A 24,401-nucleotide genomic window follows, 5' to 3' on the forward strand; every position below is an offset into this window, starting at 1 on the left:
GATATTTAGACTCATGATGCTTGGTAGAATTTTTCAGTTCTTCTAGTCAGTTATGATCCATGTTATTATTTTCATTAATCAAAACTTATTGGTACCTCGTATTGGAAAAGGATAAGAAAATTATGGCCCAAAACTCATTTCACTTTATTAATTTCTCCCAACAGTATTAATAATGGTTGGATTCATCAAGAGTATCTCACTATTTTGAGTTACCAATGTTGTCTTACTTAAATAGAGTCAAGAAAATAAAGTGCTGTTTTGAAATTAGAATTTTAATGGAATGTTTTCAACTTTGGTGTCCTGTATAATATATATGTAAAAATACTATATGTAAATGTCATGTATAGTAACCTGGTATCCCGATACATCATGGAAGGAGATACCTGTGAGAGCTTGCTTGGTAGTTCCAGGCTGGAAGCAGATATACAAATAAATTTCAGCTAAAGAATGGCCCTAGATTCAGGGGGTACTGCATGTGTAGTAGCCAGGGGGGAAGAGGTGGCTTCACATGGCAGACAGATCAGATTGTCAGTTCTTTTCAACTAAGGATTCAGTTTTTCATTGAAAATATCTAATATATATATATGATCTCATTTGGTAGTCATCGTAGCTCTGTGATAGATACCGAATTGGTAAAAACAAGTGAGATAACTGTCCCATATTGATTATGTTACCTATCTGACTCATACCCTAAATATGCAGTGAGCCGGGATTTAAACCTGAACTTTCAGACTTCAGTTCTGAACCTATGCCACCAATGCCAAGCGTCTTTTTATATAAGCAGACATTATTTGGGAACAAGTGGGTCAGTGAAATTTTGCTGGGTAGGGCCTCTGCCCCCAAAATGAAGATAAATGACAAACGGGAGGGTAGACTGTACATAGTAATGACTTCTATCACAGGATCTGAGGCATTGAAGTCTCGCTGTTGAGATATTACATTACACAGAGATATTTGAAGAGCCTTTTCTGGTTCTTGACTATAATTCTTTCATTTATCCTTCCTCTGTAATTCCTAACACCCAATTCTCTCTTCTAATTATCTAAATTCTGCCTCTAATAAAGCCACCACCACTGATTACTTTCTGCTGATTTCTCTGATAGAGTTTTATGTGTGCTGTGCTTTGGGTGCTTAAATTTATCTCATGATAACAATAGTATAGGGATCATAACTGTTTTTATCCAGGGTCATAAAAATGTCATTTTGCACTTTAGATCTTGATCTGAGACCCTTTTCAAAGAGTCATCTGACACTTAAATTCCTTAAGAAAAACTCTAAATTCTTTTTTGATTGTCAAATCAACACATATCATATAAAATGTATAAGTAATAAAATATAGGGGCAGCCATTTGGTGTAGCAGTTAAGATACTTCTTTGCTCACATCCCATACCAGAGTGCCTGAGTTTTCCTGACTCCACTCCCATTTCTAGCTTCATGTTGATGCACACCCTGGGACACAGAAGGTCCCTGCCACCCATGTTGGAGACAGGGATTGAGTTCTAAGCTCCTGGCTTCAGTCTGAGCCACTGATGGCAGTATGGTCTTTGGGGAGTGAACCAGTAGAGGAAGCTGTCCTGTTTGGCTGCTGTTTCTCTCTGCCTTTGAACTGGAAAAAAAAATATAATCTACCTTTCATATTCTTTTTTGTTTTTAAGATGTATTTATTTATTTGTTTATCTTTGACAGGCAGAGTGGACAGTGAGAGAGAGAGACAGAGAGAAAGGTCTTCTTTTGCCATTGGTTCACCCTCCAATGGCTGCCGCGGTCGGCGCATCGCGCTGATCTGAAGGTAGGAGCCAGGTGCTTTCCTGGTCTCCCATGGGGTGCAGGGCCCAAGCACTTGGGCCATCCTCCACTGCACTCCCTGGCCATAGCAGAGAGCTGGCCTGGAAGAGGGGCCACCGGGACAGAATCTGGCGCCCCGACTGGGACTAGAACCCGTTGTGCCGGCGCCACAAGGCGGAGGATTAGCCTATTGAGCCACGGTGCCAGCAAGATTTTTTTATTTTTTTGAAAGGCAGGGCCACAGAGAGGCAGAGGCAGAGAAAAAGAAAGAGAAAGAGAGAGAGGTCATCTGTCACTGGCCCACTCCCCAAATGGTCACAATGGCAAGAACTGAACTGAGCCAAGGCCAGGAGCCAGGAGATTCCTCCTGGTCTCCCATGTGGGTGCAGGGGCCCAAGGACCTGGGCCATCCTCCACTGCTTTTCTGGCCACAGCAGAGAGCTGGTTTGGAAGTGATGCAGCCAGGACTGAAACCAGTGCCCCCATGGGATGCTGGCACTGCAGGCGGTGACTTTACCTACTATGCCACAGAGTGCCGGCCCCTACCTTCCATATTTTAATGTTAAAATTTTATGTAATTCCTTCCAGTAAAGAAAAAATTATTTTAAAACATTTTTATTTTCAAGTTTTTAAAATGACATTCTATCATATGAGTTTAATATATTTTAATCTAACACTATCAAGAGAATGAGAAAACAGATCACAGACAAGGAAAGAGTATTTGCAAAAGACATCGCTGATAAAGACTATTATCTAAAAATATATAAAGAAGCTCTAAAACTCAATAATAAGAAAGCAACAACCCCCCAAAAAATAAAAAAAAAGAAAGCAGCAACCCAATTACAAAGTGGGCAAAAGATCTATACAGATCCACTCACCCAAGCAGATTTACATATGACAGATAAACATATGAGAAGATCCTTAACCCCATTTGTCATTAGGGAATTGCAAATTCAAATAATAATGGATATCAACATCCATCTACTAGGATGGCAAAAAGCCCAAGCACTGACAATATCAAATGTTGGTAAGCACTGGAGCAATGGGAACTTCTATTTATTGCTGTGGAAATGCAGATTGGCCCCGCCACTTTGGAAGATAGTTTTGCACAAAGCTGAATATACTGTTCCCACTCCATCCAGTAATCTCGCCCCTTGGTATTTACCTAAATGAATTGAAATTGTATATACATACAAAACTTCCCAGAGATGTTTATAGCAGCTTTAATTACAATTACTGGAAGTTGGAGGCAACTAAGATGTCCTTTACTCAGTGAATAAACTGTGGCACATTTGCATAATGAAATATTATTCAGGTATATAAAGAAAGGAAGGAATCTTACATGCAGATTTAAACAAGCCAATCTAAAAAGGCTACATAGTGTATGATTCTAACTATGTGATATTCTGGGAAAGGCAAAACAATGGAGACAATAAACACATTAGTTGATTGCCGGAGGTTGGAGTTGGGGGAGGAAGGGATGGATAGGTGGAGCACAGCTGTTTCAGAGCACTCAGAGGGCTGTGTATGGTGTGATGGTGGATGCATGCCGTTATCTAATTGTCAAAGCCTATTGGATGTATAGCACCAAGAGCAGACCCTGATGTAATCTGTGGGCGTCAGGGGATAAGATTGTGTCAGTGTTTCATCAGTGGTTGTAGATGTACTATGGGGTGAGGGATGTTGATATTGCGAGAGGTTCTGTGTTGGGGATATATGGGAACTCTCTACTTACTGCTCTAGAAAACAAAGTCTTTAAAAAACCTCTCTTTTCTCCTTTCTGCAGGCCTCTTATTAGAAAACATATCCATTTTTGGCCATTTCTTATATATATATATATTTAATATGTATTTATTAGTTATTTGAAAGTCAAGTTACAGAGAGACAGAGACAGAGAGACAGAGGCAGAGACAGAGAGAGACATAGAGAGAGAGACAGAATTTTCTATCTGCTGGTTCACTGCCCAGATGACCTCAATGGCCAGGGTTGGGCCAAGCCAAAGGCAGGAGTCAGGATTATTATCCAGTCTCCCTCACAGGTAACAGGCCATGCTTCGCTGCTTTCCCCAGGCCATTAGCAGGGCACTGGATCAGAAGTAGAGCAACTGGGACACAGACCAGTCCTCATATGGGATGCCAGCATAGCAGGTAGCAGCTTTACCTGCTGTGCCATGATGCTGGCCCCTCTTATTTATATTTTTAGTTCTTGTAGGTGTAAGATGTTTCTATCTCTAGTCCTTGACTACTAAGGTTCGGGAAATTTTATTGAGCCTTTGCTTAAAATGATGAAGATTTTTAGATCACAAATGTTATTCCTTGCCAACTTTTGTTGGATATATGGTTTTTTTATTTTTTATTTTATTTATTTATTTATTTATTTATTTATTTTTTGACAGAGTGGACAGAGAGAGAGACAGAGAGAAAGGTCTTCCTTTGCCGTTGGTTCACCCTCCAATGGCCGCCGCGGCCGGTGCGCTGCGGCCGGCGCACCGCGCTGATCCGATGGCAGGAGCCAGGTGCTTCTCCTGGTCTCCCATGGGGTGCAGGGCCCAAGCACCTGGGCCATCCTCCACTGCACTCCCTGGCCACAGCAGAGAGCTGGCCTGGAAGAGGGGCAACCAGGACAGAATCCGGCGCCCCGACCGGGACTAGAACCTGGTGTGCCGGCGCCACAAGGCGGAGGATTAACCTATTGAGCCGCAGCGCTGGCCAGATATATGGTTTTTATGTGAGTTTCCATTGCAGATTTTAAACTAAATTTTAGGCATCTTAATTTTAATGTATTGTACATCTTGGGATAGTGGTGTGTTTGTCTTTCTTCTTCAATACTTCATTGCCATGGAAACAGCTCAGAGATGAGCAGGATGGCAAGTGGGGGAGAGAGGCAGTGATTTAGGGCAGCACTAAGTGAAAAGAAGGGAAGGCGATGGCATTCTCATCCTGTGGCAATGGCAATTTAAAAAGTATCTGAGGTCCTTTCACATAAAATATATCAGCAAATAGCTTTCCTTGCTTCTTGTGGCAGCCTTCTCCTGCTGTTAGAATATGAGGGCTTGAGGTTCCCTAAGTCTACCCAGAGAAGGGCCAGGATGTCTCTAAGTACAAGCACATAGTGGTAATACATTCAGTTTTATGGTATACCTCTGAAATGCCACAGAAAGTCATAACGCATTTTTCCTAATTATAATTTTAGTATTTGAAAATGTTCATACAATTAAAAAATAGATAATTTAGCCATTTTGTGGTTGGGTTGCCCCTGAAGGCTTTTTTTCTAGGCTCTGTATTCTCCTTTCTTGACAAGTTGTCCCTAGTTGACCTCACCTTAAATATGCTGGTGAATCTGTATCTTTAGTCTGCTATTCCTCTCCTGGAATGGGCACCTCAAACATGGAACCCATATTGTACCTGTCCTTTGCCTCCAGCTCGCCTTACAATGCATGACATCACCATGAAACCATTGTTCAGGCAGGACAGTTGGGTGCCATCGTGCACTCTTCCCTGTTTGTCATCTCCCATACCCAGCTGGTCATCCAGTCCTGCCAATGCTCTGTGCTACGTTCTGGTAGTTCTGTGTACCTTTTCCTCCTTTGTGCACCATTGTTTCTTGATGGTCTGTCATTAGGGTTTAATTAAACACTCATGAATGATTAGCATTGTACATCCTGTGCAAAATTATCCATGCCCCCAATCTAGGTGCCTTTCAAAAAACAGCCGCAATTCTTCAGGCCAGGAACCAATCACTTCAGAGGATATAGGACACCAATGAACAACACAGGATCAATAACTAGTCCTAGGAGAATCTGGCAAATGTTGGGGTAACTCTGGGTATACTTGAGCATTTATTGGTGCATTGGAGGAAACGCTGATAGTTTATTTGGGCTGTGGGGAGGGATGACAGTACCTTGTTTTTAACCACCCACCCTTCTTTCTGGGGCATGTTTGATGTGGATCTTACTTCATTACTTATTTCCTCTCCTAACTCACACAGGTTCAGGGATTCCCTGGAGAAACTTCTATAGCAGCATTTCTTATCTGCTTATCTGTGTCCACATAGTCTTCCATGACTCAAATATTTTGAAAATGCATTGTGATATTTTAAAGCATTGCTGACTTGAATATTTTATTTTGAACTGTTCAAATTGGTCACATGTTCTTTTTTTTTCTTTTTTTTTTTTTTTTTGACAGGCAGAGTGGACAGTGAGAGAGAGAGAGACAGAGAGAAAGGTCTTCCTTTTGCCGTTGGTTCACCCTCCAATGGCCGCCGCGGCTGGCGCGCTGTGGCCGGTGCACTGCGCTGAGCCGAAGTCAGGAGCCAGGTGCTTCTCCTGGTCTCCCATGGGGTGCAGGGCCCAAGTACTTGGGCCATCCTCCACTGCCCTCCCGGGCCACAACAGAGAGCTGGCCTGGAAGAGGGGCAGCCGGGACAGAATCCGGCACCCCGACCGGCACTAGAACCTGGTGTGCCGGTGCTGCAAGGTGGAGGATTAGCCTATTGAGCTGTGGCACTGGCCCACATGTTCTGTTAATAGAACAAAGTAGACTTTTATATATGTTAGCAAAAACACATGTACCAATTTAGTTTCGTACATTTGAAAAATAGTAAGTTTTTTACTGAAAATATCTAGGTTAGCTACTTCATGAAACAGGAAGAAGAGCTTATAAGCATTTTCTATTAAAAAGTGAAAATGCCTTATACATAATAAGAGAACTGTCTTCTATAGATGAAAATTCCTTGCAAGGAGTTTTATTACTGTACATCACACTTCTTTGATGAAATAGGAGGATTAAAAATAGACAGTTTTTGCAACACATCAACTTATATTGATGTGATCAGCCATAGTGACATCCCTCACGATGCCATCTGCAGATCTTATAATAAAGTCTGGTCAAGCTCCCACAGACAGTGTAGCCTTTGTTGGTCTACAAAGAGTGTGTTCCTGCCAAACTCCTGTCTGTACCTGGGATCTGAGTGAGACATTTTATAAGTCCAGATCATTTGTTTTGGATTCACTGTTGGAAACCTGGCTTAAGAAGGAGTGCAGCTGTTTGCCCTACTTAAAACCATGGGCTTTTGTTGACTGTAGGTGAATAAATGAGTTATCTCCAATTCAAGAATGAGGAACTCTTGGTGACTCCTGTGGAATCAACTTCTTTAGATGCGGTAGGAAAAGGACAACAGTGAACCAGTGAACAATGACTCAAAACACAACCAAGTGCTTGGACATTTTAGTCTTTAGTACAGGTGTAGCAACCATGTTGGGATGCCCTTCTTCCTGAATGCACAGCGGTTCAGGACACCTAAGGAGCTGAGAGTGTATTAGATGTTGTGTTTTCGGTTGGTGAACTCTTCTGTGCTCTGGAATTGCCTTCTTGGTAACATCACATGACCTTGAAGGATTTGTTAAATGATAACCAAGCACACACATACACACTCTATTGCTTATAGCTTTCTTTTTCTTTCTCTTTTGGTTGCAAGCAAACATAACTTCTTGCTTCTGAGTAGTTGTGTTGATTTCCTCTGAACTGCCTTTCATCAGTTTGTGTGGTGTTACTGCGAGTGTAAACTTGCAGGCACCTGTTTCCCTCCATGGAATCCAGAAAGTACAGAGCCTTCTGATTTCTGCTTCCTGAGGGTGCACATGTTGACCCACCCTGGCAGTAAGATTCTTGCTTGCTTAGGACTTCGAATCTTGAGCCCGTGATCTAAGTACACAGTGTACAGTTTGATACTGCTTGTCCTGGAGGCGCAGCTGCAGTGGCATCTAGGCCCCACTGCCTTAGCAACAAGATCTGTCTGTGCTTCTGTCTTGGTGTCCTCTGGAGTGCCCTTCATCGCTGGGTGTTCTAAGCCTGCTCCTCCAGACACTTCGCTGCTGTCACTGCGTGTTTTCTTGTGATTATTAGTTAACATTTCTGTTGCTTGCCACCAAGCCTGCATGTGTTTAAGTCTACTTGCCTACAATTGACTCCCTTTACATTTATCATTGAAGTGCCAGGAGGAATCTATGTGAGATACTCAGTTTTAGTTCCTTGTTCTGACCATTAAATTAATTTTCCCCAGTGCCACCTAGACTATTTGGAACTTAACAGATTAAGAAATTCATATTTTCCTTGACTTAATAAGACATGTAATATATTCTCCAATAATGAGATCACTCTGATATATTCATTATGATTCTGGCATAAAGGAAGGATGGTTTTTCTATGTGATGCCCATGTAACATACCTGTTTACCTCATGTTTGTAGATTCTCTCTTGCCAAGCAAACAGCATGCTGCTACCAAGATACTCCTCAGATGAATGCGAAGAATTTAACATGAAGGGTCATATGTTATCAAGCTCCAGTGATTTCTTAGAAGTCTATTATGCTTGCTCCTCTTCCCCCTCCTCCTCCAGCTGCTCCAGAGGGTGCTCCTGTCTTTGGAAAAGGCATATCACTGGGACAGGCAGGTCGCTAAACCTCAGAACTATCCATTCATGTTTGGTTTCTTGTAGATTAAATTATTACCTGGTTTAGGTCAGGTAATAATTAATTATAATAATTATCAATAATAAATTATTATTAATAAAATATTCCAACATATTATATTAATATATTACTATACAACATATTATATTATATAATAATAGAAATATATTAATATATTATTAATATTAATAATTTATTATAACAACAACAATATTATTATGTGATTATAATATAATAATAATAATTATTAATTAATATTATTGATAAATAATCAGAGATCAGACTCTACCTGGTAGAGTCTGAAGTAAAATAGCTTTCTTTCAGTTTGAAGTGTGGTGTTACTGGAGCAAAGTTCTCTGGATTGTCTTCCCCAGGCAAAGGTAGCCTCTCTAGGATCATTGCATTTGAGAGCCAAAGGGGCCCTGAAAAGTTATCTGTGGATAACTTTTTTTTTTATCAGCAAGGAAACTGAAGTCAATAAAAGTTGTTTAGTCCGGTTAGGATTACATAGTTGTTTACAACCCATTCTTGTAATAATTGCGTTCCCATCTCTCAGAACTGGATGGTGCCTGGCTAGAGCAGGCCAGCTCTCTGTTGGTTCCCTCCTGGAAGGTTTTGCTCCCTGTCATTCTTCTCCATGGTGAAATTTTTGGCTTGCTAGTTGTCTTGTTTGTCTAGAAAAGTTAACTGTTATGAAAGTGAATAAATTTGCTTTTCTCTTTTCACATTCTGCTTAAGAAAAATTAATTGCTGGCTTTGTGAGTATACCTACATTTGACTCAACAGATAAATAATTCTTGCTTAAGAATTCCAGCGATTAATGACAAGGAAATGGTTAGAATTTTGAGACCTCTAAGGAAGGAATTTGTGACCCCTAAGTCCAGTGCCAAAGGGATCTCTGCCTGGTTATTTATCATAACCAACTACTTTTTTTTGGTCAGTTTTTCCTAGTTTTTATTTACTTTTTTTTTTTTTAAGATTTTTATTTATTTATTTGAGAGGTAGAGTTAAAGACAGTGAGAGGGAGAGACAGAAAAGTCTTCCATCCACTGCAATGGCTGGAGCTGGCCAAATGGCTGCAATGGCTGGAGCAGGCTGATCCGAAGCCAGGAGCCAGAAGCCAGGAACTTCTTTCAGGTCTCCCATGCGGGTGCAGGGGCCCAAATGCATGGGCCATCTTCTACTGCTTTCCCAGGCCTTAACAAAGAGCAGGACAAGAAGAAGAACAGTTGAGACTAGAACTGGTACCCATATGGGATGCCAGTGCTGTAGGCAGAGGATTAACCTACTGTGCCACAGCACCGGCCCCCACAACCAACTATTAACAGTCAAGCCTTAGATCAGAGGGACCATCACCCAACCGACATCAAGATGGTGATTGGAACTGACCTTAGAAATCATTCTGACAATCAGCTAATAAGCCCATCATCCTCCTCATTGTCCCCCAGCTCCCCTTTCCTGCTTTAGCTCTCCTGCTGACGTGCAAAGTGGAAAAAGCCCTTTTGATACAGAAAAGTCTGCTTTCCCCCCAAGGCCACTAGTGTTTTGCATAATCTTGATTTTCTTGCTTCAACTCTTGGCCCAGGTAAATTGGTCTTCCAGAGATGAGCAGCATGAGCCTTTATTTTCTGGTATCAGAACTTTCCCTTAGAAAGTAAGAAAAAAATCTTACCCCTTCTGGAGTTCTTGTGTGCACAAGAGTTGTTAGGCCCTGTGAATCAAATATACCCCTCTTTATATCACAGACTTATTTCAAAGTTGTGGAACCTTTTTGGGTACCCACATGTGATACAATAGAAAATATATGTTTTTTTTTTTTCCTACTTCCTGGCACAAAGCTCCAAAACTCTTGGAATCTATGGACTGATACAAGTGAAGTGGCAGGTGCATAGTGGTTCCTGGGTAGCTTCAGGATGGGAGCTGGTCACCAGAAAGATTGAGGGATGAAATTTTCAGGCCCCCACCCCCTGACTGTCCCCAGCCTCTGAGAAGGGGAGACTGGCTGGAGTTTGAGCTAATCACCAGTGGATGCTGATCTAATCTCCAGTGGGTGCTGAGCTAATCACCAGTGGACGCTGAGCTAATTCCTTGTGCCCACATAATGAAGCCTCTGGGAAATCCCGCAGGCTGTGAGCCTGGAGTCTCTGGGTTGATGAATCTGAGGAGGGGCTGGGGCTGAGTGGTGCCCCTTGAAAGGACATGGAGGTTCTGTGCTGCCCACCTCTGCCCTTCCTGTGTTGTATGCCTTACAACAAACTGCTAACTAAGTGAAATGTTTCCCTGGGTTCTGTGAGCCATTTTACCAGATTAGCAAAACCAAAAGATGGGATCTGGGGAGCACTGCCTTTGCCACCAAAGCAGATGAAAGATTGGGTGCACTGGGTGCCCAGTACTTGCAGTTGGCATCAGGGCTGAGAGCAGTCTATGGGGCTGAGCTGCTGGGCCTTCGAGTCTGGCACAAACTGGGTAGTTATAATCCAAATTGAATTGAATTGCAGGACAAGGTAACACATTTGCTGGTAATAGCTGAAATTTATCAAAAATTCATTGTGTTAGGCTCTGTACCAAATCCCAAGTCCTGTGCAGGAGTTATTTCATGTGGTCCTCATAGTGTACACTTTGCTACCCATAGGGCAGGCAATTTCATAGATGAGCAAACTAAGGCTAAGAGAGCTTAGCTAGTTTCCTTAACCTACGCAGTGAGTAGGAATAGAGCCAGAGCTCTGAGGGCAAGTGACATGACTAAGACCTGCTGGGGTGGTCTCCCTTTGGGATTTTGGGGCTGTGGACATTACTAAGGAAGGAGAGGGGCCGGTGCCGTGGCGCAGTAGGTTAATCCTCCACCTGCGGCGCCAGCATCCCATATGGGCACCAGGTTCTAGTCCCGGCTGCTCCTCTTCTGATCCAGCTCTCTGCTGTGGCCTGGCAAAGCAGTAGAAGACGGCCGAAGTCCTTGGGCTCCTGTACCGATATGGGAGACCCAGAAGAGACTCCTGGCTCCTGGCTCCTGGCTCCTGGCTTTGGATCGGCGCAGCTCCAGCCATTGTGGCCATCTGGGGAGTGAACCAACAGAAGGAAGACCTTTTTCTCTGTCTCTCTCTCTCACTGTAACTCTACCTCTCATATAAATAAATAAATAATATTAAAAAAAGAAAGGAGAATTGTCAGGGCTCAACCAAGGATTTCACAGAATGCAATGTGCATGGCCAGGTGCTGGCGAGTTAGGGAGGCTCCTCCCAGTGCTCGTTATCAATAATGGCCACAGGAGGCATCTACGGCTGCTGTTGCTGCTGTGGGGACTTTGTCACTAATCTAGTCTATTTAAAAGAATTTACAGCATAGTTTTAGGATTTGGGACCTTGGGATGCTGGAGGAAATAATATTGAATGTCCTTAATACTTAGAGGGAGCAGGTGTTTGAGCTTCTCAGTAACCACATTTTCTGCCATCCTTAAACTCACCTTACACCTGATCTAGTGAAGCAGTGAAAGAGAGCTGTGTAAAGGTGAGGACAGATCAGAGACCATGGCCGCTGCTGTTCATTAGAGTTGGTGCTAATTGGCCCCAAGGGGGCAACTTTCCATAGCTCAGCTGTTAGAGCCACGGTGTTACCCTGGGTATTCCCTCCTCTGCCATTTGCTACCAAAAGATGTGTGCATTTTTTCTTGGCCAGAAGGGGCATTGAGCTGGAGTTAGCCGAACACAGTAGGAAACAGGTGTGGAGAAAGGGTGAAGAAGATAGAACGGAGTGCTTGGTATGTGGATAACTGTACTTTTAAAAAGGATTTTATTTATTTATTTGAGAGGTAGAGCTACAGACAGAGAGAGGGAGAGACAGAGAGAAAGGTATGCCATCCGCAGGTTCACTCCCCAAATGGCTGCAGTGGCTGGAGCCAGGCTGGTAAGAAGTCAGAAGCGAGGAACTTCTTCCTGGTGTCCCAAGTGGGCGCAGGGGCCCACACTCTTGGGCCATCTTCTGCTGCTTTCCCAGGCCGTAGGCAGAGAGTTACATTGGAAGACAAGCAGCTGGGACACAAGTGGAGGCTTAGCCTGGTATGCCATAGCTCTGGCCCTGGGTAGTTGTGTTTTAAGTTAGAGCAGGTGTTTTGGAAAATTAACTTTGATGTAAGTCAAGCTGTTTCCATTTAAATTGTAAGATTAGTCAGATTTGTAGTTATTATTGATAAGTTAATGAGGTACAGGGTCCTCCATGTAGTCTGCATGGTCTGACCCCAACTATCTCTCCCCATCCTCTCCCACAACAGAGGTCCTCGTGCCAGCTCTGTTTCTACTTCCTGCAGGGACCTCTTTCTCACTGCTGGACCTCAGAGTCTCTTGTTCTCCATGTCAGGAACTACAACTTCCAACTCTCCCTTTAGCTATTCCTACTTAGTTCTTCCAAATTAACCTAATCATTATTTATTCAAAGAAGCATTTATTTCAAATACAAATTAGATTCTTGAGTTTATAATGATTATTTCTCAATATAATAATGAAAATTAGGCAGAAAAAGATTTTTTTTTCTCTTGAACCAGGGAACCCTGGGATGGAGCTGACTCAGGCATTACTGGCTCCAGGGACTCCAAAAGAACACCTCCTGCATTCTAGCTCTGCTCTGTTCCTCCCTCCTCTTGGCTGGGTGACTCACTTCTCATTCTCCCCCTCTGGGGCTGACTTCTACCATGTGGCATGGGGAAAGGAGGCCTGACATGAGAGAGTGCTTTATGTCTCTCATTCTGGCCTGGCTAGGCCCAGGGTTCAGGGAAGGCACAGAGCAATGTCATGGAGGTCATTCTCCCAGAGTCACATGCAGGACGTATCTGGGATGTGGGAGAGGTGGGGCAGGAGGTTTGTAGGGGAGGAAGAGGAAGAATGCACACTGGGTAAATAACAGCCAAGAGCTCCACTGCAGCCTCCAATGTGGTTTTCTCTGGAAATTTCACTTTTTTTCCATAGCACTTGCCCAATTTGAAATTTCATGTATTTTTGTGTGCTCATTTGGTAAATATGTGCTGTGTGTTCCTTCAGGTTGGCAGTCATTCTGCAGTGTTACTGGGGTGTCTCCGTGCTATGCCCATATCTGCTCCTGACTCTAGCTTCCTACTAGTATAGAGCCTGGGAGAGAGCAGGTGATGGATGACCTGGGTTGTATTCCCAGCTGCTGTGCTGGCTCCAGCCTTGTCCCAGCTGTGACTGTTGTGGACATTTAGCAAATGAACCAGTGGATGGAACTTCTCTGTCTTCTCTCTGCCTCTCACATAAACAAAAATAAGAATAAAATACTGGCACAATGTTCCCTGTTGTTTTTTGAAACACCCTTTTGAACAGAAACAAGGCTGTAGAACATAGTAGTTAGAAGCTCTTAAACCAGGATGTCTGGTTTAATTTCATGGCTTCTTTGCTTGTTGAGTAACTTTGAACAATTCACTCAATCTCTCTAAGCCTCGAATTCCTAAATTACAAAATAGCTGCAACAAAAGACACATAATTCTTATGAAATTTAAAAATGATGATAATAATGATGAGGAGAATAGCTAACATTTATTAAGTTCTTACTAAGTGTCTACACACTGTGCCAAGCATTTTCCAAGTGTTAACTTACTTACTGCTTAGCACAGTGTCTGGCATACACCTAGCATTTATTGAATGGCTACTATTATTGCATATAAATGGACACTGAGTGATTCCTGTTTATCTGGAGTGGACCAAGAGCTTACCCAGGTTAGGGGATCCTGGTGGAGGCTGATCAGACATCTGTATGACCTGGAAGAGCGTGGGTATGGTACCATGCCTTCTTCTCTGTGTCTGCTCCCACCTTCCTGTTCTCTGAGGGGCCATTAATCTTACATAGTTCTGTCTTTTTGGCTATCCTTGATGTTTATCCTATGGTAAGCTGCAAGCATTTGTAAGCCTAGTGATGTCTGACCATTATGATGAACTTGTTTGAGAGGGGATTAACTGATAGAATTCTCTGTGTAGATTTTCTCAAGCCCTGCATTTTTTAAAAAGACTTATTTATTTGTTTATTTGAAAGGCAGAGTTACAGAGAGGCAGAGCTAGAGACAGAGAGAGCTTCCATCTGCTGGTTCACTCCCTAAATGTCCACAGTGGCTAGAGCTGAGTGGATCTGAAGCCAGGAGCCAGGAGCTCCTTCTGGGTCTTGCACGTGGGTGCAGGGGCCCAAGGATTTGGGCCATCTTTTGCTGCTTTCCAAGGCCATAGCAGAGAGCTGGATCGGAAGTGGAACAGCCAGGACTCGAACCAACACCCAAATGCAATGCTGGCACTGCAGAGGGTGGCTTTACCTGCTCTGCTGCAGTGCCAGCCCCGTATTTTTGAAACTTTGTACTTCAGAGATTTTTCTTAAATACTAAGAACCTACTGAGATGTTTATAACTCCTCTACTCACTACTCACTAGCAAGGTCACCCAGATGTAGATCTAACAGACCTATGGGTAGGACGGAGGCAGCTTTCCTGCCTGATCAGGGTAGACGCTGTGGAGTTTTATGTGTGGGATGTGACCTTTTTTTTATGACATAAACACTCAGTGACTGTTTACTCGAAGGTAAATCCAGGGCATCTTTTGCTCCATGATACTGAGATAAACAGATTGCCACAGTGCAAACAGTGGCCCAGAGATACAGCACAGAAGCAAGAGGCCTGGGAGGAGTGAACATGGGACAGGGGTGCTGTGACAGGAGGGGCACACTGGGGCTTGCTGAGCGCAGTTTCTGGCAGATGCTCCTCTAAAGTGCACTTTCTCCAAAAGTGAACCTGCAGACTCGCTGGGCCTCCCCTTCCTCTGTGCTGTTAATGGCCCCTGCCTTTCCCTGCGATTAATTTGGTACACGGATATTTCTTGTGCCCAGCTACTTGGCCACTGTGAGCAGAGACATGTTTTTCAAAATCCATGATTGCACATGACAAATCCAATTTGAATAAGTTTAAGAAAAACGAGACAGTCAAGTGACTGGGAAGGGTGACGGTGCAGACAACAGAATCAAAGAGAAAAGTGCAGGAGCAGGCATTGAGGAGTAGGACACCCTTGGAGGGTTTATCTGTGCACTTGGCTCGCTTCTGCTTGTGGGATTGTTTTCATTCTGCTCTCTCAGTTCAATTTTCCCATCTTAGCTGTCCTAATGTAAAAAGCTTTGTTTCTTTTTCCCAAGGTCTGTTTTTCATTCCTCGAGGAGGATCTGAATGGCCATGGTTAGCCTTGTGTCATCTGCTGACTCATCCTGTGCCCAGGAGAGTAGGTGGGCTGCGTACAGCCTGCATGTGCCAGTGTGACAGCATGATTGTGGCAGGAACCCGTCCTGGCCAGTGATGCTCTGGCTGTGAGATATTTTGGGCAGCATCACTGGAAAGGGGATATTCTGAGCAGCCAGATCTGAGACATCTGTCTCTCTGTGAGCCTAGGGTGGGTGTATTGGTGCACATGGCAAGGTCTGTTGTAAAAGTAAGAGATGGGGGCAAATGTGCTAGGAAACCACCCATTATTGCCACTGACACATGCCTCGAACACTGTGCAGCTGAATTCAGTATAAAGCAGTTCCTAGCTCCACAGCTTGTAACCAGGCCTCCCAGCAAGGCCATCTGTTGTCAGTTTGTAGGATCAGTTGTTACCCTTTCCTTCCCTATCCAGGTCTTCCCCTAACTAATGTTGAACTTACCTGCTTGGCTTTCTAACAGATGAGATCGGGTGCGTTCGGGGCCGTAGACTTGGCTTTCTAATAGAAACTATTACCTTTCCCAGCCTGCTGGCTCTCGCGAGGCTTCTCTGTTTCTGCTCATGGGAGTGAGACTGATGATGGATATGTGGGCCCAGCCTCCCCCCTCAACTGAGCTCTGACCATCTTCCCTGGCCTCGCTGTCCACTCTCTCAGCCCTTTCACCACCCTTGATTCTGTTCTCTGTCTTCCTGTTTGTTCTCATTTGCTCTTAGCCTTGTTGCTCTTCTCTGCTGCACTGGTGGAAGGAATGGCTGGAGACGTGCTGAAGAGATGAAGGCTTGCAGAGTGTAAGTGGATCTGTTCGCGGCCGCACAGCTGGTCCTTGCCAGAGAGCAGTGTCAGTCAGAGCCTTTTGACTGCAGAGTTCAGGTTCTTTTTCCTCCTGGTGTTCACTCGTGTGTTTCATAGTGTTGTGCTACCCTCCTCCCCTGACCGCCGCAGCTGGCACATACTCATACTTTGGAGGTGGGAAGTGTGTGTGACAGGGGTTTAGGGCTAATTTTGGAGAGGTGAATCTTGAATGGAAAGGAAAGGGTAGACCATTCCAGGGAACAGAAGCAGCTTGAATGAAGCAGCTGAATGAGGAGTGACTTCTGTCTTGGTTCACAAAGTCAGCCTGGGAGTGGCAGCAGCAGTTACAGTAGCCTGCAGGCAGGCGATGATGAAAACCAGTCAGCAGAGTGAGCAGCTGCTCTGCTCCAGCTCCCTCTGTGCACTGTCAGGCGTTACTTGGCTAATTCCTGTGGCAGCCCTGTGAGCGATGTGCTGCCCTTACCTCCGTCTTCCGCTGCTGAGGGAACACAGGCACAGGAGGTTAATTAACTCGCCCAAACCACACAGCCGGTGAAAGTAAAATTTGCATGCAAACTTGAACCTGTCTGATCTCGCTTTGAACCACACGCTTGGCTGCTAGAAGGTGCTACGTGAATTTGGTAAGAAGCCAAAAAAGTGGCCTCAGAAATCTGTCCACAGAGCCAATGCTATTAGTAAGAGGTATTATGTTTATCAGATGTTTTTATTTTTAAAAAGATATAGCTCTATGAAGTTTGAACGTTAATTATCAATTCAGAAATATAATGCTTTAGCCTTACATAAGAAACATAATACTGAATTAGAGCCAACTGAGCAGGTTTTGTGCAGATTATTTTGTGTTTTAATGTATCACTCAGGATGCTGCAGTAGGAGGGGTGACTCTGCCCCCAGCTGGGGTCTTGGGATCCACCTATTTCAACATTCTCTGAATCTGGATTTCTTTACCCAGTGGCAGAGACTCAGGAATCCTGTGGGTAATACATTATGTTCTGTGATAATGAGCCCTTTCCTTTGGTTCCATCTGCTGGTTTTTGCAGTGAACCTTGATGGGCTGAAGATGAAAAACCCTGGACATAGAAAGGAGCCCCTCCCCCTAGAGCTGGTTCTGTCAGATGAAGACACAGGCACACTGGCAGAGGGTGGGAGCCGCGTGTAGGGGCTGCCTGCCCAGCTCATCACTGAACCCTCACCTGTCATGGCAGCATTTGAGAGAAAACAGTGTGGCTACTAGTGTTTACTGACCAGGATCAAATACTAGTGTGCGTGAAAGACGCAAAACACCTGGGGCCCCCTTACAGAGTTCCCAGGAAGAATAAGAGCAAACAGCATCTCCTACTGTGTGTGAGCAGGGCAGTAGTTGAAACGTGTTTCATAGGCATCTCAGCAGAGCACATGAGCTGAGTGTGGGGATGGTCAGAGGGGGCTTCCCAGAGGTGGCGGGCTTCCAAGATAAAACAAGTAAAAGGTGACATAGATGACAGAGAAATCTTGGATAATTTTATTTTTAAACACTTATTTACTTTTTTATTTGAAAGGCGTGTTGGGGGGGGTTGGGAGGGAGAGAGAGAGAGATCATGAATCAGCTGGTTAACTCCCCAAGTGGCTGCAACAGCCACAGGTGGGGCCAGGACACAGTAACTCCATCCAGATCTACATGGGTATCAGGGACCCAGACACTTGGGCCATCATTCATTGCCTTCCCAGGTACCTCAGCAGGAGGCTGGATTAGAAGAGGCTGGATTGGAAGCAGGCATTCCAAGCAGACCAGGACTTGAACCAGTGCTCAGATATGGGCTGCTGGTGTCACAAGTGGTGACTTAAGTTGATGTGCTACAGCTCTGGGTAATTTTTAAAATTACCCAGCATTTGTTTAAGTGGTTAAGAACTGCTTGAAATGCCTGCATCCCTTATCAGAGTGCTCTGCTTCTGATTTTAGCTTCCTACTAATGCGAATCCTAGGAGACTGCAGGTGATGGCTCAAGTACTTAAGTCCCTGCCACCCACATGTGAGACCTAGATTGAGTCCTGGGCTGCTGGCTTTAGCGGGGCCTTGCCTCATTTGTTGTGAGCATCTGGGGAGTGAATCAGTGGATGGAAGTTCTCTGTCTCTATTTCAAATAAGTAAAAACTTAAAAAGAAAAAAATTATCACATCAAAGATAATTGATATATTTTGTCATATCCTTTCAGTTTCGTATTATTGCATTATATAACAAAAATTAAATCTTAAACTTGCTGTTTTGTAACTTTGATTTTAAGCAATATATGTCACTTTTCTGTGTCAACAAATCTTCAAAAATGTAACATTTTTACAATAAAAATTGTTTTTTCTCATTATTAAAGTGTAATGGTTGCAAAAAGTTAGAGGATGTACGAAATATTGTAAGGATGGAAAAAAATACTCTACCCCTCAGCAATTATTACTATTACCATTTGAGTGCATATGCTTCCCAACATTTTTGCAGGTATATATGTATGTATGTGTATATTTGCAAAACAGCAAAAAACATTTATATATAATATATATACTGTGGGGAGCAACTCGGACTAGACTAAGTTACTGGAATTAAGACTTATTCTATGCATCTGCTCTCCCACAATATGGTGCTGGGAGAGGAGGAAACAGCTTCTACACAGTTGCCTCTCGCCAATTTGATTGACTGAGCTGCAGGAGCTGATCTTGCTCCTGATTGGAGGAGAGCAGTGTACTCGGCGTGTGGGTAGCAGAGTTGGGATTGGTGGAAGAGGACTATAAAGGAGGAGAAAGACAACATGCACCAGAAACACCTGAGGAACATCTGAGCAGCCCCCGAGAGAGCCGGCCGGAGGTGTGCCGCTCCCCCGCGGAAGTGGGGAAAGTGGCAGGGGGGCCCGCCCCTCCACGGAGGTGGAGGGACGGCAGCCAACCCGGGAAGAACCAGCAGCAAACCCGGGAAGGGCCGAGCAGACAAAAGAACAGCGCAGGGTCCTGTGTCGTTCCTCCACGAAGAGGGGGAGCGACATATACTACATTTTATTCCCATAGATATTTTTTTATTTATTTATTTTATTTATTTATTTTTTTTGACAGGCAGAGTGGACAGTGAGAGAGAGAGACAGAGAGAAAGGTCTTCCTTTGCCGTTGGTTCACCCTCCAATGGCCGCCGCGGCCGGCGCGCTGCGGCCGGCGCACCGCGCTGATCCGATGGCAGGAGCCAGGAGCCAGGTGCTTTTCCTGGTCTCCCATGGGGTGCAGGGCCCAAGCACCTGGGCCATCCTCCACTGCACTCCCTGGCCACAGCAGAGGGCTGGCCTGGAAGAGGGGCAACCGGGACAGAATCCGGCGCCCCGACCGGGACTAGAACCCGGTGTGCCGGCGCCGCTAGGCGGAGGATTAGCCTAGTGAGCCGCGGCGCCAGCCTCCCATAGATATTTGATTAGTATCTTTCACCCACCAACACTACTCACCCCCAGAAAGATTTTTTTAAAAGATTTATTTATTTATTTGAAAGTCAGATTTACACAGAGAGAGAAGAGGCAAAGAAAGAGGTCTTCCATCTGATGGTTTGCTCCCCAATTGGCCGCAAAGGCCGGAGCTGTGCCGATCCGAATCCAGGAGCCAGCTTTTTCTGGGTCTCCCACGTGGGTGCAGGGGCCCAAGGACTTGAGCCATCTTCTATTGCTTTCCCAGGCCATAGCAGAGAGCTGCATCACACATGGAGCAGCTGGGTCTCAAACCAGCGCCCATATGGGAGCAAGCACTGCAGGCCAGGGATTAACTTGCTGCACCACAGTGCTGGCCCCAGAAAAAACAGATTTTTAAGCATAAAGGTGTCAACTATGTCTGTGTCATGTGTCAGAGAATTCTTAGCTCTCAGCACAGTGCCCGGCTCATGATAGGTAGTTATTTAGTGCTTAATTGTAAAGTGAATGAATGACTGTGTAATAGGTCCACCTTGTGATGGATCTTGAATTAGGAGGTAATAGGAATGCTGTCCAAGCACTTGGAAATGGGAAAGGACTTCCAGAACTACAGATGCCAGGTAGTGTTACTATCAGTGCATTAAAAACATCCAGGGGTGTGCATTTGCCTTAGTTGTTAAGTTGCTGATAGGGATGCCCATGTTCCATACTGGAGCTTCTGGGTTTGCGTCCTGGCTCCAGCGTTCTGCTAATGCAGGCCCTGGGAGGGGTGGGGGATGGCTTGAGTGGTCTTGCGTTTCCTCTCACAAAGAAAATTTAAATTTAGTTCTTGGCTTCCAGCTTCCATATGACAGTGTTTTGGCCATTGGTCTCTTTGGGAAAATGAACCAAGAATGTGCTTGCTCTCTCTCTCTCTCTCTCTCTCCCTCTCTCCCTCTCTCCCTCTCTCCCTCTCCCCCTCTCCCTCTTCCTCTCCCCTCTGTCAGTTAAACAAACAAAAAATCCAAAGCAGAAATAAAATGCAACACATCCATTTGCAACTTTTACTCAATGAAAAGTTGTGTTTTTGGCTGCATTTTAACTTCAAGATTTATGGCAACTCAAACCACCTCCTAGCACTGTCCCTGTCTCTCCAGCTAGCTCTAGGAAGGCAAGAAACATGTCCAGTTAACTTAGTATTGCCAGAACAGTGCCACGTGTGTCTTTGGTATCAACACATGTCTCGTTGAGTGTGTTGGTAGGGGGAGGAAGGTGATAGAAAATTATCTACTCGCAGACCCTGTGGTGAATAACAGATGTGTGATAGTTCTCTGATGCGACCAGAAGCTAAGACGACATCTTATTTCATTACCTCTTCTTTCCCTTATCTTGTTTGCTAGATCTGATTAAAGCAGTTGTGGTAAGAAATATGTGTGGGAAGACCGTTACGTAGCTAAGCCAGTTTTATTATAGCTCCACTGCTGCAGCAGAAGACTCTGGTGCACTCTCAGAGACATTGAAAATGCTCTGAACTCAGATGAACCAAGCAGCTATGTGGATCTAGAGATCTCACACTTTCATGTTGCTAGAAGAGATCCAAGAAGTCAACTTAGGCCGGCGCCGTGGCTCACTAGGCTAATCCTCCGCCTTGCGGCGCCAGCACACCGGGTTCTAGTCCCGGTCAGGGCGCCGGATTCTGTCCTGGTTGCCCCTCTTCCAGGCCAGCTCTCTGCTGTGGCCCGGGAGTGCAGTGGAGGATGGCCCAAGTGCTTGGGCCCTGCACCCCATGGGAGACCAGGAGAAGCACCTGGCTCCTGCCATCGGATCAGCGCGGTGTGCCGGCTGCAGCACGCCGGCCGCGGCGGCCATTGGAGGGTGAACCAACGGCAAAGGAAGACCTTTCTCTCTGTCTCTCTCTCTCACTGTCCACTCTGCCTGTCAAAAAAAAAAAAGTCAACTTAGAAATGTAGGATCTTTGGGTTAGAGTGATCTTGGGTACCAGCCAGTCCAATCTTCTCATTTTACAGGTGAAGGAAGAGCTTCTGGACGTGGAGGGGAGTAACTCAAGGTCTCATAGCAAGTCAGAGGTCCCTGCAGCTAGAACTCAGGGACCTTGGGTTCTAGGCCGATGTGGTTTGTGAGATTCTGCTGTGAGAAAGGTAAAAACTGAAGACATCCTTGAACAACAGCTGAGTATCATTTTTATCTGAGATCTGTTTGGATAAGGAGAAGAGGGGAGATTGAGGAAGTCAAGACAAAGGAAACCAGTGCAAGTGAGAACTTTGCTGCGGAATGCATCTTGTGGTTTTCACTCCTAGCAAATCCTTCGCAAGTCACTCAGAATGATTTGTTGGAATGCTACCCTGTCCTTCTTCAGCACACATGAAAAAGTGGGAGGATTGCAGTTTCAGGAATGAAATTGAAATGCATCAGACATTAGTTTTGGAAACTCACTGGCTTTTTCTCATCTAAATGAATTTAGCAAAAGAACTCAATTTTGGTCACAGGAGACTAATTAAGCATCTAGCATGAACCATAGCAAAATCCCCTAGTATGAAGTGAGGCACACACAGAGGAGCTGAGTCACAGTAATGATGAGATACGCTCACAGAATTAACTCGGCCTCTTAACTAATGGCTAGTGGAACCTAGGTGAAATGAAGAAAAAAATGTACAGTAAGGATAGGCATTTTTTTTAGAAAACAAGGAGATAACAGTTACTTATACCCCATTCCAGATTTTATTTTCATTCTCATGTTTATCCTTATTTCCCATTCTGCTTTTCAGCTGGGCTGCTACAGTGATCTCTCTTCCTAGACCCCAGTCAGCTTCCACTCCAGTTGGTGCTACACCATACCAGCAAGGTTGTGTTCTTAAGATAAGCCTTTGATGATTCCAGTCTCTGGCTCAGGACATCTCAGGCTTTTCAGTGCTGAAAGCAGTGGTTTTCAACTTCAAAGCTCTGACAGGGAGGGGGAGCTGTTAGAAATGCAAATTCCTAAACACACCCCCAAGAGAATCTGATGCCATGGATTTGGGATGCTGCCCAGAAATTTATATTTTTAACACGTTTGCAGTATATTTCTGATGCAGGTACCACAGAAACTACACTGACAAAAACTGGCCTGCATGGAGAAATGACCTCAAATGATGGGAATTCAGGTCCATGGTAGGCCAAAGAGGAGGAACAGAGATTTTTGGGAAAGATTGATCAACAAAACATCTAAAGGGATTGGATATATTAGACAGTCATGACTGGGGGAAATGTGAAACTTATGAATGGCTGTAAAGGAATTGGAAAAGCTGTCACTAATTTTTTGACTTGAGCCTGTCTGATATCTGGCAAAGTAGAAAGAACTCTGGATGAGTGTGGGTTCCACCCTCTTATGAGCTATATAATTTTTTTGGCTAGCTATTTAATTTCCCTGAGCTTCAGCTTTTCTCATTGGTTAATGGAAATGTTAATTCCTATCCTGCCTCATCATTGATTTATAAGGGTCAAGCATGTGATGGTGCTTAGAACTTTGCAGATTGCTGAATAATATCAGGTGCTCTTTACATTAGTCGTCTGTTCTCTTCACCCTCTGTTCTTTTCACCTTTACCAAGTGGCAAAAAGAATCTTGCTCAGGAGAGTAATTGCAGTTAAACAGGCTAAGCCTGTGCAGGAGAGTGTGTGTTGACATTAATCCTCTATTGCTATTTGCAAGAGGAAAGAAAAAGTCATCTAGCAGCCGAGAGCATGTTTTTGATTACCCCATGGAGTTAGGAAGCTTGGAGATCTGCTGTAGAGCTGCAGACTGGCATCTGACTTCCTCTGTATGAATTTGGCTGAGTTTAATAGTGAGAAAAGCTTAAGAAAACCCACACATGCTGAAACCCAAAAGGCTAATGAGGAGAATAGACAGCTTATGTAATTAGACCTTGTGTATTTCCCTAAAAGGAAATCATGAAATATGCACAAAATGTTGTCTCTGAAGGCGTCATAGTTACTCCATCTTGTTTTTAATTTGGAAACTATGCACATTGCCTACAGGAATTACAAGAACAGTAGCTTCTGGTGTGTTTGTAAATCGATGCCCTCACATGAATCCTGACATTTCATGCTTCAGCCCAGCCCCCAGTCACAGCAGCAGGGCACTCAGAAGGCTGGATTTGCTGGTTCTGAGCTTCCACTGCTGAGTGAGACGCTAGCTGACTTTATTCTGACATCTTGATGAGACAAGGCCTTCTAAATGTACTCTGTGTGTGTGTGTTTTGCTTTCAGCCATGTTTATTTTTCTCTGTATTGCTTGTCCACAGAGAAAACAATGAAGTGCTTTGATTTAAAAGATCTAGTGTTCTTCTCAGAGGCCTGTGGTGTCTTCAGCACACAGGACTCAACTGCACTTTACCACCTATCATCCAGGTTGGTAAAAATTGTCTTTTGCCATTTTTGCTTCATGTCATTACTGTCATTACTATATATTATTATTGTTGTTATTTTGTGTGAGGCTGAAATAACAGAAATTTATTTGCTCATGATTCAGAAGTTAGAAGTTCAAGGTCAGTGTGTGAACCGAGTTGATTTCGTCCAAGGTCTAGCTCTTTGTCTTGTGGGTGGCTGTCGTCTTCCAGTGTTTTCACTAGGGTCTTCCCTTCCTGTCTGTGTAAAGAAATAAAATACAGGCACAGGTCAAACCCCTGGGAGACTTTCCCCACCCCATCCCTGTTCCTCTCCCTCTC

The 24,401-nt window shown here is 44.4% G+C and overlaps 1 long non-coding RNA gene across 2 annotated transcripts in view; it reads left to right on the top strand.

The window, feature by feature from the left end:
* Positions 1 to 24,086, top strand: part of LOC138843993 (uncharacterized) — a 50,218-nt gene extending 26,132 nt beyond the window's left edge. Inside the window, exons 1-3 of one of the 2 annotated variants that reach the window (XR_016214496.1) lie at positions 16,774 to 16,919; positions 21,707 to 21,838; positions 23,979 to 24,086. This is a non-coding gene — a long non-coding RNA (uncharacterized LOC138843993). Of the gene's footprint in view, positions 1 to 16,773; positions 16,920 to 21,706; positions 21,839 to 23,978 lie in introns of those variants that run through there. The other variant, XR_016214495.1, reaches the window with a different exon arrangement.
* The last annotated feature ends 315 nt before the right edge of the window (positions 24,087 to 24,401 follow it).

Source organism: Oryctolagus cuniculus, chromosome 10 (assembly GCF_051225735.1).
Source record: "Oryctolagus cuniculus isolate XC-2025 breed Fujian yellow rabbit chromosome 10, ASM5122573v1, whole genome shotgun sequence".
In the NCBI taxonomy this organism is placed as follows: domain Eukaryota; kingdom Metazoa; phylum Chordata; class Mammalia; order Lagomorpha; family Leporidae; genus Oryctolagus; species Oryctolagus cuniculus.